Source organism: Entelurus aequoreus, linkage group LG08 (assembly GCF_033978785.1).
Source record: "Entelurus aequoreus isolate RoL-2023_Sb linkage group LG08, RoL_Eaeq_v1.1, whole genome shotgun sequence".
Taxonomy (NCBI): domain Eukaryota; kingdom Metazoa; phylum Chordata; class Actinopteri; order Syngnathiformes; family Syngnathidae; genus Entelurus; species Entelurus aequoreus.
The window spans coordinates 42,108,920-42,129,563 of NC_084738.1; the positions used below are offsets into that span (position 1 = coordinate 42,108,920).

The 20,644-nt window shown below is 40.6% G+C and overlaps 1 long non-coding RNA gene across 3 annotated transcripts in view; it reads right to left on the reverse strand.

Annotated features, from left to right (window-relative positions):
• Positions 1-12,528: 12,528 nt before the first annotated feature.
• Positions 12,529-20,644, reverse strand: part of LOC133655099 (uncharacterized) — a 57,693-nt gene continuing 49,577 nt past the window's right edge. Inside the window, exons 3-5 of one of the 3 annotated variants that reach the window (XR_009826948.1) lie at positions 14,626-14,707; positions 13,088-13,161; positions 12,529-13,022 (exon numbers count right to left, since the gene is read on the reverse strand). This is a non-coding gene — a long non-coding RNA (uncharacterized LOC133655099). Of the gene's footprint in view, positions 13,162-14,625; positions 14,708-20,644 lie in introns of all 3 variants that reach the window. The other 2 variants (XR_009826947.1, XR_009826949.1) reach the window with 2 other exon arrangements.

The following is a 20,644-nucleotide window of genomic DNA, read 5'->3' on the forward strand; positions in this document are numbered from 1 at the left end:
TCATAAAGTATTATGAACTTGTTTAAGAAATGTTCATACGCTTCATCAACCTCTTTTTCATTATACACATTGTCCCAATCTTGCTTTTGTAGCTCAATTTTGAAGGCAGTCATCCTCTTCTCTGTGCATAGTCTTCGAAATGTCCTTTTGTCTTCCATGTTCTTCTTGTAGTTTCCATCATATATTGTAAAAACTGGCAGATGATCACTAACGTCGCTTATAAGTAGACCACTTGTAGTGTTATTATCAAAATCATTGGTAAAAATATTATCAATAAGCGTGGCACATTGTCCTGTGATTCTGCTTGGCTTTGTGATTTTAGGATATAGACTGATGCTGTACATTGTATCAATGAAGTCATCAATAGACTTTTGCTTGTTGGGGTTCAATAAGTCAATATTAAAGTCACCACATAAGAACATTATTCTTTGACCATTGTCCATGTAAGTTGCCTTGATCCATTCTTCAAATGTTTCTATACTTGACTTAGGTGATCTACATATACAACTGATGAATATGTTTTTGCTTTTTTCCTGACATATTTCAATGGTTATACATTCTAAGATAGTATCTATGGCAAATGACATGTTTTTTACCACTTTGTAGTTCAGGTTCTTCATCACGTACACAGCTACTCCTCCTCCATTTTTGTTGGTTCTGTTGATGTAGTTTAGTTCATATCCCTCCAGATCAAAATCTATTCCTTTTTTATCATCAATCCATGTTTCTGTGACAGCAATCACTTTGAAGGGTTCGTTGATGTGTTCCAAAAAGTTCTTAATGTTGTTGTAATTTGCATACAAGCTTCTACTATTAAAATGAATAATTGACAATTTGTTATCACATTCAATGTTGCTATTATATTGATCATCTGTATAATAAAAACAACTATTACTGATGTGGGAGAAAAAATTTGTATCTGGGTCTATATCATTTTCCAAATCTTGGTTTTTGTGATCTATGTTGCAGAAATTTTTTAGTTCCATATTTTCTTGTTCAACAAACTTTAATGTTGTTTCAATAATCTCTATAAGTGTAGGTGGATGCAATCCTGAATCTAGGTCCTCTTGTTTAGTCGTCCCTTGGAACATAGTAGTGCCGATGCTGAATTTGGGTGTTTGTTTTCTGTCAGAGTCCATTATCATCATTGTTGTGGTAGCTGTGTAAACTTTAAAAATTGTCCAGGTTCTTTGATGTCATGGACAACAATTACTCTTGCTTCTGGACTTCCATTCAGCTTGATGTAGATTGTACAGTTGGCGCTCCAAGTTCCCTGGATTTTTCCCTGCCTTCTCAAGTCGCGTGCTTTCTTGGCGATTCCAGCATTACGTTTTGTGAGATGCTCATTCATGTACACATTTGTTCCCTTCAGCTTCTTTCCCTGTCTCAGCAATGCCATTTTAGATTTTCTGTTTACGAGTTTCACGAGCACGACTGGAGTGGCGTTGTTGTTTCTTCCGTTCAGTGGGATGCATGTTTCGATGGTATTAATGTCAATTTCAATTTCTTTTGATTGCAGAAAGTTGACCACTTGCTGTTCTGCTGAGACCATATCCATTTCATCTGGTTCACCTTCATTATTCACAGCTTTCGCATAGGATCTTGGTTTAATTCGGTGCCCTGTCACAATGATATCATTCATTCGTTTATCCTGATCCATTTCATCTATGATGTTCCTCAGCATGTATCTTAACATTGCAACACATGCCAATACGGCCGGGTTAACTTATAAAGTGACATTTAAAACTTCCCGGGAAATATCCGGCTGAAACGTCGCGATATGATGACGTATGCGCGTGACGAAGTCAGAGTAACGGACGTTATGGTACCCGTAGAATCCTATACAAAAAGCTCTGTTTTCATTTCATAATTCCACAGTATTCTGGACGTCTTTTGCAATTTGTTTAATGAACAATGAAGGCTGCAAAGAAGACAGTTGTAGGTGGGATCGGTGTATTAGCAGCGGACTACAGCAACACAACCAGGAGGACTTTGTTGGAGCGCTAGTCGCGCTAGCCGTGCTAGCCGCCGACCTCACCTTGACTTCCTACGTCTCCGGGCCGCCAAACGCATCGGGTGAAGTCCTTCGTCCTTCTGCCGATCGCTGGAACGCAGGTGAGCACGGGTGTTGATGAGTAGATGAGGGCTGGCTGGCGTAGGTGGAGAGCTAATGTTTTTAGCATAGCTCTGTGAGGTCCCGTTGCTAAGTTGCTAAGTTAGCTTCAATGGCGTCGTTAGCACAGCATTGTTAACCTTCGCCAGCCTGGAAAGCATTAACCGTGTATTTACATGTCCACGGTTTAATAGTATTGTTGATTTTCTATCCATCCTTCCAGTCAGGGGTTTATTTTTTTGTTTCTATATGCAGTTAAAGCACGATGCTATCACGTTAGCTCGTAGGTAAAGCATTTCGCCGATGTATTGTCGTGGAAGTAAAAGGCACTGAATGTCCATTTCGCGTTCTCGACTCTCATTTTCAAGAGGATATAGTATCCGAGGTGGTTTAAAATACAAATCCGTGATCCACAATAAAAAAAGGAGAGTGTGGAATCCAATGAGCCAGCTTGTACCTAAGTTACGGTCAGAGCGAAAAAAGATACGTCCATCACTGCCTCTCAAGTCCTTCACTGTAACGTTCCTCATCTACGAATCTTTCATCCTCGCTCAAATTAATGGGGTAATCATCACTTTCTCGGTCCGAATCTCTCTAGCTCCATTGTAAACAATGGGGAATTGTGAGGAATACTAGCTCCTGTGACGTCACGCTACTTCCGGTACAGGCAAGGCTTTTTTTCATCAGCGAGCAAAAGCTGCGAACTTTATCGTCGATTTTCTCTACTAAATCCTTTCAGCAAAAATATGGCAATATCGCGAAATGATCAAGTATGACACATAGAATGGATCTGCTATTCCCGTTTAAAGGCCTACTGAAACCCACTACTACCGACCACGCAGTCTGATAGTTTATATATCAATGATGAAATCTTAACATTGAAACACATGCCAATACGGCCGGGTTAACTTATAAAGTGCAATTTTAAAATTCCCGCCACACTTCCGGTTGAAAATCTCCTTTAGATATGATTTATGCGCGTGACGTAATAAAATGCACGGAAGTGTTTGGGCCCTATTGGACACAATACACAAAGCTCTGTTTTCTTCGACAAAATTCCACAGTATTCTGGACATCTGTGTTGGTGAATCTTTTGCAATTTGTTTAATGAACAATGGAGGCTGCAAAGAAGAACGTTGTAGGTGGGATCGATCGGTGTCTTAGCGGCTAAGTACAATACTTACAGCAACACAACAAGGACTACCGTAATTTCCGGACTATAAGCCGCACCTGACTATAAGCCGCACCAGCTAAATTTAGGGGAAAATACAGATTGCTCCATATATAAGCCGCACCCGACTATAAGCCGCAGGGTTTTGATGTGTAATTAGCGTAGTATATAGGGGTTCCTGCTACCACGGAGGGGATTGTCGGAACAGAGATGACTGTTTGGGAACGCAAAGCGTCCCATTTATTAACAATAAATCTTTCAATCATTCAATCAAACTTTCACATCTCTGACATGGCGAACAGCATTCGTGCAGAGTACAAATAATACAACGGTGCAAAGTAATACAAAGTGCTCGCCTGTACGTTATCAAAATAACCAGCCTACCATTGTGTCATCGTCTTCCTCATGCGTACTAAAACCACCGAAATCCTCTTCGTCGGTGTCGGAGAAGAACAGGCCGTAAATAAGCCGCACCCTTGTATAAGCCGCAGGGACCAGAACGAGGGGAAAAAGTAGCGGCTTATAGTCCGGAAATTACGGTACTTACCCTGATAGCTGATGCTTGCCGCCAAACCCACGGATGAAGTCCTTCGTCGCGCCGTTGATCGCTGGAACGCAGGTGAGCACGGCTGTTGATGGGAAGATGAGGGCTGGCTGGCGTAGGTGGAGCGCTAATGTTTTATCATAGTTCTGTGAGTTCCGGCTGCTAAGTTGCTAAATTAGCCTTAGCGTCGTTAGCAACAGCATTGTTAAGCCTTACCAGGCTGAGAATTTTTAACCGTGTAGTTACATGTACATGGTATAATAGTATTTTTGCTCTTCTGTCTATCCTTCCAGTCAGGGGTTTATTTATTTTGTTTCTATCTTCATTTGAGAACGATGCTAGCACGTTAGCTCAGTAGCTAAGTGTGTCACCGATGTATTGTCTTGGAGATAAAAGTCACTTTAAATGTCCATTTCGCGTGCTCGACTCTCATTTTCAAGAGGATATAGTATCCGAGGTGGTTTAAAATACAAATCCGTGATACACAATAGAAAAAGGAGAGAGTACATAGTTCTGTGAGTTCCGGTTGCTAAGTTGCTAAATTAGCCTTAGTGTCGTTAGCAACAGCATTGTTAAGCCTTACCAGGCTGAGAATGTTTAACCGTGTAGTTACATGTACATGGTTTAATAGTATTTTTGCTCTTTTGTCTATCCTTCCAGTCAGGGGTTTATTTATTTTGTTTCTATCTTCATTTGAGAACGATGCTAGCACGTTAGCTCAGTAGCTAAGTGTGTCACCGATGTATTGTCTTGGAGATAAAAGTCACTTTAAATGTCCATTTCGCATGCTCGACTCTCATTTTCAAGAGGATATAGTATCCGAGGTGGTTTAAAATACAAATCCGTGATACACAATAGAAAAAGGAGAGAGTACATAGTTCTGTGAGTTCCGGTTGCTAAGTTGCTAAATTAGCCTTAGTGTCGTTAGCAACAGCATTGTTAAGCCTTACCAGGCTGAGAATGTTTAACCGTGTAGTTACATGTACATGGTTTAATAGTATTTTTGCTCTTCTGTCTATCCTTCCAGTCAGGGGTTTATTTATTTCTTTTCTATCTTCATTTGAGAACGATGCTAGCACGTTAGCTCAGTAGCTAAGTGTGTCACCGATGTATTGTCTTGGAGATAAAAGTCACTTTAATTGTCCATTTCGCATGCTCGACTCTCATTTTCAAGAGGATATAGTATCCGAGGTGGTTTAAAATACAAATTCGTGATACACAATAGAAAAAGGAGAGAGTACATAGTTCTGTGAGTTCCGGTTGCTAAGTTGCTAAATTAGCCTTAGTGTCGTTAGCAACAGCATTGTTAAGCCTTACCAGGCTGAGAATTTTTAACCGTGTAGTTACATGTACATGGTTTATAGTATTTTTGCTCTTCTGTCTATCCTTCCAGTCAGGGGTTTATTTATTTTGTTTCTATGTTCATTTGAGAACGATGCTAGCACGTTAGCTCAGTAGCTAAGTGTGTCACCGATGTATTGTCTTGGAGATAAAAGTCACTTTAATTGTCCATTTCGCGTGCTCGACTCTCATTTTCAAGAGGATATAGTATCCGAGGTGGTTTAAAATACAAATTCGTGATACACAATAGAAAAAGGAGAGAGTACATAGTTCTGTGAGTTCCGGTTGCTAAGTTGCTAAATTAGCCTTAGTGTCGTTAGCAACAGCATTGTTAAGCCTTACCAGGCTGAGAATTTTTAACCGTGTAGTTACATGTACATGGTTTATAGTATTTTTGCTCTTCTGTCTATCCTTCCAGTCAGGGGTTTATTTATTTTGTTTCTATGTTCATTTGAGAACGATGCTAGCACGTTAGCTCAGTAGCTAAGTGTGTCACCGATGTATTGTCTTGGAGATAAAAGTCACTTTAAATGTCCATTTCACGTGCTCGACTCTCATTTTCAAGAGGATATAGTATCTGAGGTGGTTTAAAATACAAATCTGTGATCTACAATAGAAAAAGGAGAGGGTGTGGAATCCAATGAGCCAGCTTGTACCTAAGTTACGGTCAGAGCGAAAAAAGATACGTCCATCACTGCCTCTCAAGTCCTTCACTGTAACGTTCCTCATCTACGAATCTTTCATCCTCGCTCAAATTAATGGGGTAATCGTCACATTCTCGGTCCGAATCTCTCTCGCTCCATTGTAAACAATGGGGAATTGTGAGGAATACTAGCTCCTGTGACGTCACGCTACTTCCGGTACAGGCAAGGCTTTTTTTATCAGCGAGCAAAAGTTGCGAACTTTATCGTCAATTTTCTCTACTAAATCCTTTCAGCAAAAATATGGCAATATCGCGAAATGATCAAGTATGACACATAGAATGGATCTGCTATTCCCGTTTAAATAAAAAAAAAATCATTTCAGTAGGCCTTTAAATAAAAAAAAATCATTTCAGTAGGCCTTTAAGTCTCATCTTAAAACTCATTTGTATACTCTAGCCTTTAAATAGACTCCCTTTTTAGACCAGTTGATCTGCCATTTCTTTTCTTTTCTTTTCTACTCTGCTACGGGGTGGACCGCTAGCCTGTTCATCGGATGGGGACATCTCTACGCTGCTGACCCGTCTCCGCTCGGGATGGTTCCTGCTGGCCCCACCATGGACTGGACTTTCGCTGATGTGTTGGACTTTCACAATATTATGTCAGACCCACTCGACATCCATTGCTTTCCGTCTCCCCTAGAGGGGGGGGGGGTTACCCACATATGCGGTCCTCTCCAAGGTTTCTCATAGTCATTCACATTGACATCCCACTGGGGTGAGTTTTCCTTGCCCGTATGTGGGCTCTGTACCGAGGATGTCGTTGTGGCTTGTACAGCCCTTTGAGACACTTGTGATTTAGGGCTATATAAATAAACATTGATTGATTGATTGATTGAATATCAGGATTCTCCGGGTGCTCAGAACATTTCAGCATGATCTGGCACCAGATCCAAGTGGCAAAGGCGGAGAGAAAGGATCTCCACGTAGTCTTCCTGGATCTCGCCAATGCCTTTGGTTTGGTGCCCCATGAACTCCTCTGGTCTGCCTTCAACTTCTTCCACATACCGGACACCATCACAGCCCTGGTTAAATCCTACTTCCAGGGCCCGTATGAAGATCAAACCATCCAAGTCACGAAGCATCTCAATTGTGAAGGGAGTGCTCTCGGACCTGAAATTCTTCATCGGAGATGACCCAATCCCAACAGTGTCTGAGCAGCCTGTAAAGAGCCTTGGCAGGTGGTATGATGCAAGCCTGAAGGACAAAGACCAGGTGCAACAACTACGTAAGGATATCAGCAGCGGCCTACAGTCCATCGATAACACCCAACTGCCTGGAAAGTTAAAGGTCTGGTGCCTGCAGTTCGGACTCCTACCCAGGATACTGTGGCCCCTCGCAGTTTATGAGGTCCCAATCTCAACTGTGGAGAAGTTGGAAAGAGGAGTCACAGGCTACATCAAAAAATGGCTCGGAGTTCCACGATGCCTTACCACCATAGGCCTCTACGGAGATGGCATCCTCAAGCTGTCCCTCACCAGTCTCACAGAGGAGTTAAAGTGTGGAAAAACAAGACTCCAGACGACACTGAATGAATCCAGAGACTTGGTAGTGAGCAACAATGCACCAACCTTGGCGACAGGGCGCAAATGGAGACCAGCCAAAGCAGTGGAAGAAGCAACAGCAGCCCTCAGACATGCTGACTTTGTTGGCTATGTCCATAAAGGGAGGAGGCTTTGGGCTAACAGCTACCCGCCCAGCTTGGAGTAAGGCCACAGCACCAGAACGGAGGAAGATGGTGGTGGACGAAGTACACCGCCAGGAGGAGGCTGCAAGATGGGCAAAGGCAGTCTCTCTGGGCAAACAGGGTCAGTGGACGAGATGGGACAGTGTGGAGAGGAGGAAGATCAGCTGGAAGGATATGTGGGCCATGGAAGCGAGGCAGTTGAGCTTTGTCATCAGAGCTACATACAACATCCTTCCAACACCAGTTAATCTTCACCAGTGGTTCGGCGAAGACCCGGTGTGTGCCCTTTGTTCCATGCCAGCTACCCTCAAGCACATTCTTACAGGGTGCAAAACCAGTCTCACCCAAGGACGTTACACGTGGCGTCACAATCAAGTCCTAAAGACCCTTGCGTCCACCCTGGAGGACAAACGAGTTACCATCAACTCCCTACCACCACCAGCAGCCAACCACCAGCAGGCCATTACTTTTGTCCGCGAAGGGACTAAGGTAGTCAGGAGCGGCTCCATACCACCTGAGCGAGGCCAGCTATGCTTAGCCCGCGACTGGAGGGTGCTGGTCGATCTTGGCCGGCAGCTTGCGTTTCCTCCGGAGATTGCTGTGACCACCCTGAGACCGGACGTGGTGCTCTGGTCCCCTTCACAAAAAAATGTTTTCATCATCGAACTCACAGTACCCTGGGAGGACTCAGTGGATGAGGCTTACGAGCGAAAACACCAACGCTATGCCGAGCTTGCAGCTGAAGCACAACATCGTGGCTGGAACACTGAGGTCCGTCCAGTGGAGGTGGGCTGCTGAGGCTTTGTGGCGAGATCCACCACCAAATTGCTTGTAAACCTGGGAGTCCGAGGCCAACGCCTGCATCTAGCCATCAAAGCTGTTTCGGAAGCAGCCGAAAGAGGCAGCCAGTGGCTGTTCATGAGAAGGAAAGACCCCTGCTGGGCCCCCAAGTAGCAAGGCAGGAGGTATGCGGTCAAGTTAGGCTTGACTCAGGGAAAAGGACGCCCCTGCCATGCATAGTCCCATGAGAAGTCTGCTGCTCAACACCAAGCAACTCATGATTATTTGGGATTGACGCAAGCCCTGGGCCGATCACCCTGTGGCTGGCCACCCCTGGAGAGGGCGTCTAGTGATAAGGCCGAAACGCCCAGTGACCCAGGGGCACACTACTGACGATTCGTCCAAATTGCAAAGCACCCATCCACCATTCCACAAGTCATCACCAAACACTCTCAAGTATGTGCCAGCACAAAGGAATTTACAACTTATAACTTATGCTGTGTTTTGTAAACTATATATATATATATATATATATATATATATATATATATATATATATATATATATATATATATATATATATATATATATATATATATATATATATATATATATATATTAGAGATGCACGGTTTGCGGACACAACCGCAGAGTCCGCGGATAATCCACGGGTCGGGCGGATGCATGACGAAAAAAATAGATTTTAAATACATTCGGGCGGGTGGCGGTTGAACCAATTCGGAAATATATAAACATAGTTAAATGTTGTTACCCACATACGAAAATTGAGCAGCACTCTTTGAAACAGGCAATTATTCATCAGGCACTGCTGCAGCTGTCACGCCAAATTTCTTCCCGCCTACAAAAAACCTTACCCCCATTTACTTCCGGGGCTGCGTCCAATAAAGTCACAAAGTTGCCGGGGGTCCTTAACCGGCACGCGACTGTCCTGTTTCGCGCCTGTACAAAAAAAAACAATAATCGATTTCTTCAGGTTCCAGCAGCTGTCAAAGACGAAGTATCCTTCCAGTGACGGGCAGTCAAAGCCGAAGTGCTATCGATCGCTGTCAATGACGTAAGAGGAAACATGACCACGGAAGTAAATGGGGGGGGGGGGAGGTTTTTGTAGGGGGAAGAAATTTGGCGTGGCACAGCACAACACAACAGAAGAAGAAGAAAAAAATAAAAAGATGGCAACGCCGGCAGCAAACGTGGTACGCGACAAACTAAAAAAGGGAATACTAAAGACCAGGGAAAAAAAATAACAATAATAGTCAACACTTTCTTAATGGAAATGACAATAATATTATAATAATGATAAATAATATTATCACGCATTAATATCTCTGAGGCCTCTAATGCGTGGCCAAGAGATATTAATGCGTGGCACGCATTGAATGTCTCTGCTGCATTGGATCAGTGTCCTTTCTTTAACAGGCAAAAGCTTTATAACCTCACTAATGCCTTGCATCGTCTATATTAGATATATAACAACGGGTGGGTGGCGGGCGGTTGTGGTTTTGATAAAATGTTAGTTCAGGTGGATGGCGGGTGGATGACGACTTTTGTGATGCTTTTGCGGATGAAATAATTGCCTATCCGCGCATCTCTAATATATATATATATATATATATATATATATATATATATATATATATATATATATATATATATATATATATATATATATATATATATATATATATATATATATATATAAAAGATTCATAACCCAGTTTTAATTTTCCCAAACTGAAAGGCAATAGAGTAGCTCAATCTTTTTCTTTATTTTATGGCGGGTCGCAATCAACATTATTAGCAGCTCAAGCTAGCTAGCAGCTGAATACTCGCTAATGGCTGGAGGAGCAGTGTGAGCAAGGTGATGTGTCACAATACCAAAAAAGTAGTTCCTCTGTGTTAGCTCTTACAATATTGCTGCTACATCTTAGTTAATATGCAGGTCATAGCATGTAAATTGAGCAATTTTTGAAATGTGTGGATGTTTTTGGAGAGCTTCTAAGGCAGAATAGACATTAGACTTCCAAGTACCTGCAATGTTAGCCGCCTCTTACTAGCATTATTTCCACTATTTACAACGCACAGAAAAGCAAACTACATACTGTACATGTTCTTGTCTTACATAAGGATTGTGGCTGATGAGCAAAATAGAAAAAGTGAGGTTTTCCTTTATTTGCATTAAAATGGTTAATCAGATTAAGGATGATGGATTATTCTGCATTAAAGCATTTATTGGTGGTCCTAATATACCAGTAAAAACGGGTGTAATTGCTAGAGACCGTAACATTTTTTTAAAGATAGTCAACAGTAAGATCACCAAAAGTTTTCTTCATTCGACTCTACTACTAAGTTCCCAATTGAGGGATGTAGAATCATTTTTTTTCCCGTTTTAGAACATTAAAACTGATTTTCTTTGGACAGTGGTCACAAAATGAGTCAGTGCCACACTGCTAAGTATAGAAAGAGTGTCCAAGAACAAAAAGTCAATGAACCTTGGTGTCTTGCTTACCAAAGCCTCGGTCAACAAACCAAACAAGAACCACAGCCATGATCTTAACATACCCCCAACCCTTTAAGAAGTTTGTGTTGGGAAAGAATGTGAAAGTGAGTAAGGTCCTGAAGAAGACGTTCAGGAGACATAATTGAAATAATGTGCATATGTAGCGCTACATGACTGCAGCCCAGGCGAGCATAATGAAGACAGAGCTGAACAGTTGGACAACATATTGCCAGACAGCAGCCATTAGCCAGAGAGCGGCAACAAGCACATCAGGGGAAAACTCAAGGAGATGGAGAGGCAACGAGGAGCGGCAGGAGGAAGAGGGAGCGCTGGGGCCGGAGCGGAGCGTCACGATAAGCAGGGCCGACAAGCCGCGAGCGCGCCCCGTGCTCCGACACTAATTGCCCGTGAAAGGTGACCTGCGGTGAGGCGGAGGCGCTCAGCTCCGATCGGCCTCGCCGCTGCGACGCACGCCCCTGATCGCACGCGACACCAGACAGGCGAGCCGTCACACCGGCCACCAGCGCCACCCGCTCAACAGCCGGAACCCATCCCACAGACCGGGAAAGGGAGACAGATGGAATGGGTTAGGAGAAATTTGGCTCACGTGTCCCTGGATTGATGGACGAACAGAGAGGAGACGCTACAAAGATGCTTTAAAACGAGCTGAAAACTGTCCAAAAAAGGCAAATAAGTGAAGATATTAATATAAAACGGACAGCATGAGAGAAAGAAGAGGCATAATACAACTCGATGAACAAGATAAGAGTAACCTCAAATATACTGAACATTAGGGCGGGCAATTACGAGTCATCGCTGATTTCCTTTAACGGCACAATTTTATTTTTACATGCGAGCTTCATGTCTGACGGCCAGTCAACATTGTAAGGGCGAATAGAATGCACCAACGGTGAAGCCGGGAAAATAAATGTGCACAATGAATGGCAAGGCTTGCCCCAGAGTTTCTTAAGAAGACAGAATCAAATCGCATTCACTGCCACCACGAGCCACTTCATCACTGGAGCAAGTTGTGGCCCGGAAGCCGCCAACAGCCCACTGATGCAGAGAACACACATACACAAAAACAAACTATGTTGTAGAGATTCCTTTAGCCTACTGATGTGTATTTGTGAATGGTTGATTTACAAGGTAGCCGAAACTTGTCAGGTACAAAACTTGACCTTACTAGCCTATATAAATCAACCATTTATAAATAAACCAACAAACTTTCACCAGATATTGCCAAATGAGTGTCACGGACTATTAACTTATTTGCAGACGTATCAATATTGTGGAGTAGAAGGGGACACCTAAACAGTTGCATGGCCCGCCTGTCAGGAAGACTGAGGAGGACACACACACCGAGGCAACTTATTTTATTGTCTTTTACAGTACAGTTGGTTTGTTTTTAAAGTGAGTCTGTGTCAGAAGTGGTCAGTGAGGGAGTAGTTTTGTTCGTGGGAGAGAGTGTGTGTGCGTGTGTGTGTCCATTTGGTGTTGAGTTGTTTAAAAAAGCTAAATGTTTTAATAAACATTTACAAAAAGAAAACATTGCCCAATCTTAATACTGTAAAAACTTGAAAATGATTTGTTTTAAAAGGTACAGGCTCTAAAAATAAACAGCCTTATTATTTCCATACTAGAAATCAGAATCAGAAGATTCTGGATAAAATATCAATGATGGAAATGTAGTTGAATTAGGTGCATTAAAACAATAAAAAAAATTAAAAATGATGTTTCAAACAAACCACATCTATCTTTGTTTAATATCTTATGTACATATAAGTAAAACTTTGTTAACAAGTCAGCCAGGCACCCTCTATTGGCTGCCTTTTTACATGTGACTTTTGCATCAAATGTTCCAACGATAGTCACACACACACACGCACACACTAGGTTTGGTGAAATTCGTCCTCTGCATTTGACCAATCCCCATGTTCACCCCCTGGGAGGTGAGGGGAGCAGTGAGCAGCAGCGTGTGACATGCTCAGGAATCATTTGGTGATTTAACCCCCAATTCCAACCCTTGATGCTGAGTGAGTGCTGAGGGAGGCAATGGGTCCCATTTTTATAGTCTTTGGTAATCCTCGGCTGGGATTTGAACTCACGACCTCCCAGTCTCAGGGCGGACACTCTAACCACAAGGCCACTGAGCTAGACTTGTCTGTCTGCACAGCGACGTGAACGTGTAAAAGGATTTGTCTGTCTTCCCCTCGCCTTTCCTTATACTCACCACTAGCTGCCCCTTGAAGCCACTCACACTCATGTTGGCGTTGATGATGAAAACAATGGATTTTTCATCACTTGCTGTAAATAAAAGTTCATGTTTTAGCAATACCTTAGTTGTCAGAAGTATTTTTGTATTCAAATAAGTGACCATGTCATGACAGAGGTTCCTCTGTCTGGGGACGGGGCTCCCTTAGAGATAGAATGACTGAGAATTTAGCACTCTCTTTTGAGAGGAATGAAGAGGAAAGACGCTGCTTCTCCACATTGAGGAACCAGATGAGGTGGAGACGCCTCCCTGGGTAGGTATTTAGGGCATGTGGGTCTCACCCAGCCCAGCCCAGCCCAGCCCCCCCACGGAGGAACCGTGATCATTTTGGCTGTTATGTAATTCCTAATTTTGTTTGCTGCAATCTGCTGTTGCTCGGATTGCTGTACAGACAGACTACTCGTACATGGCAGAAGTGTCGCAAAAGTCCCGTGTAAAAGACAAATAGGGTTCCTGCTTCCCATACGTCTAAAAAAAAATGTTTTCTACACACACGCTGGTCGAAATACGGACAGATATTTTTTTTCACACAGACGAATCATAATATGGACTAGTGTTGTCCCGATACCAATATTTTGGTACCGGTACCGAAATTATTTCGATACTTTTCTGTACTTTTGTAAATAAAGGGGACCACAAAAAAAATTGCATTATTGGCTTTATTTTAACAAAACAATCTTAGGGTACATTAAACATATGTTTCTTATTGCAAGTTTGTCCTTAAAAAAATAGTGAACATACAAGACAACTTGTCTTTTAGTAGTAAGTAAACAAACAAAGGCTCCTAAATTAGCTGCTGACATATGCAGTAACATATTGTGTCATTTTCCATTCTATTATTTTGTCAACATTATTGAGGACATTTGGTATAAAATTAATTATTAATCTACTTGTTCATTTACTGTTAATATCTGCTCACTTTCTCTTTTAACATGTTCTATCTACACTTCTGTTAAAATGTAATTATCACTTATTTGTCTGTTCTTTGATACTTTACATTAGTTTTGGATGATACCACAAATTTGGGTATCAATCCGATACCAAGCCGTGACAGGATCATACATTGGTCTATTCAAAGTCATCATGTGTCCAGGGACATATTTCCTGACTTTATAGACATAATATAAAAATTTTTTAAACGAAAGATGATGTTGTGATGACCAAAAATATCGACGTAATCATAGTAGTATCGACTAGATACGCTACTGTACTTGGTATCATTACAGTGGATGTTAGGTGTAGATCCAGTACCAGATCCGGTACTTGTCAGAGGCGGTATAGTACCGAAAAAGATTCATTAGTATCGCGGTACTATACTAATACCGGTATACCGTACAACCCTAGTACGGACAGACATCTTAAAACACACACACGGTTCTGATCACACACAGATTAAAATACAAACACACACATTAGTACATGCACAGGTGAATTGGATTCCACATGCAGAGATTGAGATAAATGTTTACAAATAATTTTGCTACAATTATACTTACATGCTTTCAAGTTGCTCTGTGCCATGCTTGCAGATGTTAGCCATTTTGTTCAACGGGAAATTTGTTAAATCCATTACAATCACTTGGTAAAGAACAAAAATAATCCATGAATCTGTGTTTATACTTTGATGATATCTTTGAAGATCAATAATCGCTATATTTGTCATGTTTATACATGTTTAAACATGTATGGTTTTTAACGGTAAGTAAACATATGACTTTAAGACATGATTTGAGTGCACATTTGAGATTGGAGATATATTTGTGAACTGTGTGAGTGCTGGGCAATTACTTCCAAGCTGGGAAGGTAAAACTCCATTAAAACGCATATATACAGTATTGACTGTGTGTGTGCAAATACTATTTGGCAGAAGACTTGTGTTAAGTGTGTATTATTCATGGAATGTATTTTGCACTGTGTAAAAGAGATAAATGTTAAGTGCAGTCTCTCATTGTAAACCGGTGCAAAAAGTGACGTCATAGCACGCAGAGCCTTAATGCTTCTTAGCACTTAATGCAATTTTGACCGTAATATGGGAAGATGAATGATTGTTTATGTAATAATTTGCCAATGTGATTTGTAACAATATTGAGTATTGAAAATGGGAATTAATGTGAATGGAATTTATTACATCTTTGTATATACCACAAAGAGGGAAATAACTTGAAAACATTTATGGTTTTTAACTGTAAGTAAACATTTGACTTTAAGACATGCTTTGAGTGCACATTTAAAATTGGAGATATATTGGTTGCACAACTACCCCTTTGGTGATACAACTCAGCTGAATGAGTAGTAATGTAATTCGAGTAATTAAACATAAGTATTGAACTCTTGTCAGACCTACTTATAGGTCAGGTTTTTTTGGGGATGTGCCAGAAGAGAGCCACCAACAACTACATGGTACAACAACAACAACCCCCAAATTGGAACGGAGGGGTTTCTTTATATTTTTGCCAACTTTTAATTTTCATTCATCTCTTATAAATTTACAATTGACCTGTAATTGTAATAATACATGCTGCAAGAAAAACAAAAACAAATTACTTTGTTGTCATTAATGATGTTCAGTAATATTAGCTCTTAAAAATCATAACATCTTCTGGTCCTGGTCCATTAAAAGTTACTTACAATACTTACCTGTGCTCTTTTATTATATTACGATAGAAGGGTTACACGAAACAATTCTGCCTGTGATTGATCAAACGTGATTAATTATGAGTTAACTACGGACAGAATGTGATTAATCACAATTACATATTTTAGGTGACAGCCCTACTGCAACTATAGTAGAGAGCCAACTTAATTTGTTTACATACTATTTCAAATGTTTATTAATCTAGTTAAGTGATTGTAAAAATGGTGGTATTTGTACCACTAGTGGTATTTAGGCTCCATCTAGTGGTACGCCAAATAATCACTTGTTTAAAGTACAGTGTTTTATTATTTTTTTAAACTACAATGTCAAAAGTAGTGGCTTGCTCGCTCCTGTATGATAATTCTTAAATTGTATTAAACATTGGAATTTGCAATTCTGGTAGGAATTGCGTATGAATGTGCTATGTGCGCGAGCCGCCGAACCGCTGATACGTGTGAGCGGAACTGAAAAGCTTGAATGTCCAGGGTGAATGAAGTGTATGGATATAGCAACGGTTCGAATCGTTTGAGAAATGTGGGATATGGAGAGCTTTTATATATTGCCCATTCATTTTCAATAATACATTTATTTAATTATTTATTTTATTTATTAATAGGGGGACATTTCTGGTAATTCCGGGTAATCAGGGAATTTTCGGAACCGGGAAATGCTGACTTGAATGTCCAGGGTGAGTGGAGTGTGTGAATGTTGGAACGGTTCAGATCGGTTGAGAAATGTGGGATGTGCAGTCGATTGCATATTTCCAATTCATTGCCAATGGGGCGAAAATTACCGGAAATTCCAGGAAAACCGGAAATTTTGGGAAAAGGACAACAATTTTTGCAGTCGACATATGTGAAGAGCAGTGTGGGTTGATGGTTGAAAGGTCTGAGTCGGGTACAAAATGGTGCAACATTTTGAGAATTTGGGGCATTGTATAACTATAAATATGTCCATTCCTTTAAATGAGATTTCCATAGAAATTTGGGAATTTCGGGAAAAAAATGGGAATTTAAAAAAATATAGGTAATACAACAATTGTCCGACATGAGATGAATGGGTTGGTGTTGGAATTTTTCAAAACAGTTCAACAAATTTATCTAAATGGGCATTTTGGAATCCCTGGAATTTCAGGAAAACTGGGAATTTGTAGTTTTGTTGTCCCAATTAAGAATATTTTGAAGGTGGAATGGTCAAAAACGGTAGAAAAATGCGGACAGTGAAAACAAGGCTTTGGAAAACCGTGAATTATGGGAATTCCTGTAACTTTTGGAAAATGGTAGTTTGATTGTCCAAAGTGAATGTAGTGTGGAAATGGTGGAATGATTCAAACCGGTTGAGAAATTGTGCAGGTTCGAAAAATGGCCCATTAATTTTCAATGGGAAAAATTACCCGGAAAACCCGGAAATTGGGGTAGTCTAGGATATTTTTTTTAAAATTTTGTTGGGGTGCTCACGATTCCAAACAGAGCCGAACGTTTTGATACTTGAACGGTTCTGATCGGATGGAAACTGTGCTTGGGCATTCACACATTAAATCAATGGAGTCGGAAACAAATCCACACAATCAAAACCAGCATCACGCTTGCTCACTTTAAGTTACAGCAAGTAAATAAATGCAATCGCTCCTCCCGCCGTATTCAACACCTGGAGATTCTGCTTGCGTATCGCTCTTCTCAGCAGCCGGTGCTGAGGCTGTGGCATCAACGCTCCTCCTCACATGCAGATTTGTCATACTCGAGACATAACAAAAAAAAAAAAAAAAGAATATAAACACATTTGCTTTTCATGTCGTTTGCTAATTTTTGTTTTGTTTCCCGTAGTGTACATTAAAATGAAAGTTCCAGTCCTGTGGGAAGCACTGCTTTGGTGTATATAAATACCACCACTAGTCCTCCACAATTTTAGGCTAAAATGTTTTCTATTACAGTGCATTTTAGTAAGCAATATTGTTATCTCTCTCCCTCTCGCTCTCGCCCCATCGGACACCCATTCATTTTCATTAATAAAAAATAACCAGAAGACAGCAACATAACAGCTAAAAGTTTGAGATTTCATCATTAAAGCAAACTAACATTACGAAGACAGGTTGGCTCATTATATTCAGAAAAAAACAGTCAAGAAATTTGCAAAAGTGGCGATATTGGAGAAAACAATAAGTGAAGAATTATAGGTTATGTATATTTAATATTTGTAACGATAAAAAGACTTGCGACAAATGTTCTGAAGGAAATAAAGCCTTTCGATTTATTTGATAATAAGTACAATGTTTTGGTGACTACCATTCCCCTCGCCCCCATCCCCGTACTCACATTTATTAACTGGTTGTCTGATTTATTTATTTCTATTTTTTAGATATCAGATATTACAACACAGTGGACATTAAGAACAACTCTTTGCCCCCCAAAAAACACACTATATGCAGCATGTGTGTGAGGGGAGAAAAAGTTTATTTTTACATTATACCATAAGACAACATGTAATACATTATATTTGTATTGTATTAATATACAAACAATCATTTGGAGGGATAATTGTGTTTGTGTTTAGTGACACCCTTTGGTAAAGCACAGTATTGCACTCATTTAGAGTGTGTGTAAGTGTGTGTGTGTGTGTGTGTGTGTGTGTGTGTGTGTGTGTGTGTGTGTGTGTGTGTGTGTGTGTGTGTGTGTGTGTGTGTGCGTGTATGGGGGTTTGTGTTGGTGTCAAATATTACACTTTCTGCTTATTTGACTGTTTTACTATCACTATATCGTTCAGTTTTAAAGCCAATTTTGTAAATTTTGGCCAGGATATATTTTCTATTGATATATTTGTCCCCTCTACAGTGAGGTGTGAGAATAGTAGATTTGCACACATGCATGCACACTTTCCCCTTGCAAAAACATAGAACAATTCAAATAAAAACAACTTTTATATCTAAAGTTATGTCTGAAGATGTTGACCGGACAAATAAAATATTATATACACAATTACACTTTGAGGAGCGACTCTTTTGGGAGCCGAGGGTAATCTTTTTTCTTTTTTTTTTAAAATGGGCCTCAAGGGTTAAAAACAAATCTAAAATTTGATTGCATGTTTGTGTACATTTAGTTGTGAAATGATAGGAAAATATATTTACACATGTGTATATATACATACACACAAATATAAGTGTATAAATACATACGTATATACGTACACACACACGTATACACACGTATATACGTACTCACACGTATATATACACACACACACACATATATATATATACATATATATATACACATATATATATATATATACACATATATATATACACATATATATATATAGACGGCCTTCACCCTAACCAGGAAGGCGCCATCATCCTGTCTAGAAACATAGACTACTATTTAAGTCTCACTTGACTGACTACACTAGAGCAAGCCCGGTCACAGGCAATTACAATGTCTGTTAGTCCGGGTGAGGAGTCAGTTAAGCTAGAACTAGCCAGCGCCAGGCTGGATAATCCATGTACGCATAGCAATTCTCTTAGAATAATACACAATTCACATAATGTTTTTTCTGTTGTGTCTGTGTCAGAGGTGGACATGCATTCTACTGAGGTGGCAAATTATGATATGTCCAGTCTATTGCAGCACCAAGCAAACAATCGGAAAATTCCCGTCATATCAATTCCTAGATATGGTCGAAACTATTTAAAGTGCACTACGCATAATAAACGCAACATTGTTAATATTGCCACTACGGATAATCTTAACAAAAACTCGTCAAAACAGCCCAATACCTATAATATGGGCTTTTTAAACATAAGATCATTGTCTCCCAAGGCGTTATTGGTTAATGAGGTCATTAGAGACAACAATCTTAACGTCATTGGTCTTAGCGAAACCTGGCTCAAACCGGACGAATTTTTTGCGCTCAATGAGGCATCTCCTCCTAACTATACGAATGCGCATGTTGCCCGCCCTCTTAAAAGGGGAGGGGGTGTCGCACTAATATACAATGAAAATTTCAACCTTACCCCTAACCTAAATAATAAATATAAATCGTTTGAGGTGCTTACTATGAGGTCTGTCACACCGCTACCTCTCGACCTGGCTGTTATCTACCGCCCCCCTGGGCCCTATTCGGACTTTATCAGTGAATTCTCAGAGCTCGTTGCTGATCTAGTGACGCACGCCGACAATATAATCATAATGGGGGACTTTAATATCCATATGAATACCCCATCGGACCCTCAGTGCGTGGCGCTCCAAACCATAATTGATAGCTGTGGTCTTACACAAATAATACATGAACCCACGCATCGCAACGGTAATACAATAGATCTAGTGCTTGTCAGGGGTGTCACCACCTCCAAAGTTATGATACTTCCATATACTAAAGTAATGTCCGATCATTACCTTATACAATTTGAAGTTTTGACTCTTTGTCAACAAGCTAATAATAATAATAACTGCTATAGCGGCCGCAACATTAATGCTGCCACAACGATGACTCTTGCTGACCTACTGCCTTCGGTAATAGCACCATTCCCAAATTATGTCGGCTCTATTGATAAACTCACTAACAACTTTGACGATGCCTTGCGCGAAATTATTGATAGTATAGCACCGCTAAAGCAAAAAAGGGCCCCTAAAAGGCGCACCCCATGGTTTACAGAAGAAATTAGAGCTCAGAAATTATCATGTAGAAAACTGGAACGCAAATGGCGCGCGACTAAACTTGAGGTTTTCCATCAAGCATGGAGTGATAGTTTAATAACTTATAAACGCATGCTTACCTTAGCTAAAGCTAAATACTACTCAAATCTCATCCGCCTCAACAAAAACGATCCTAAATTTCTGTTTAGTACAGTAGCATCGCTAACCCAACAAGGGACTCCTCCCAGTAGC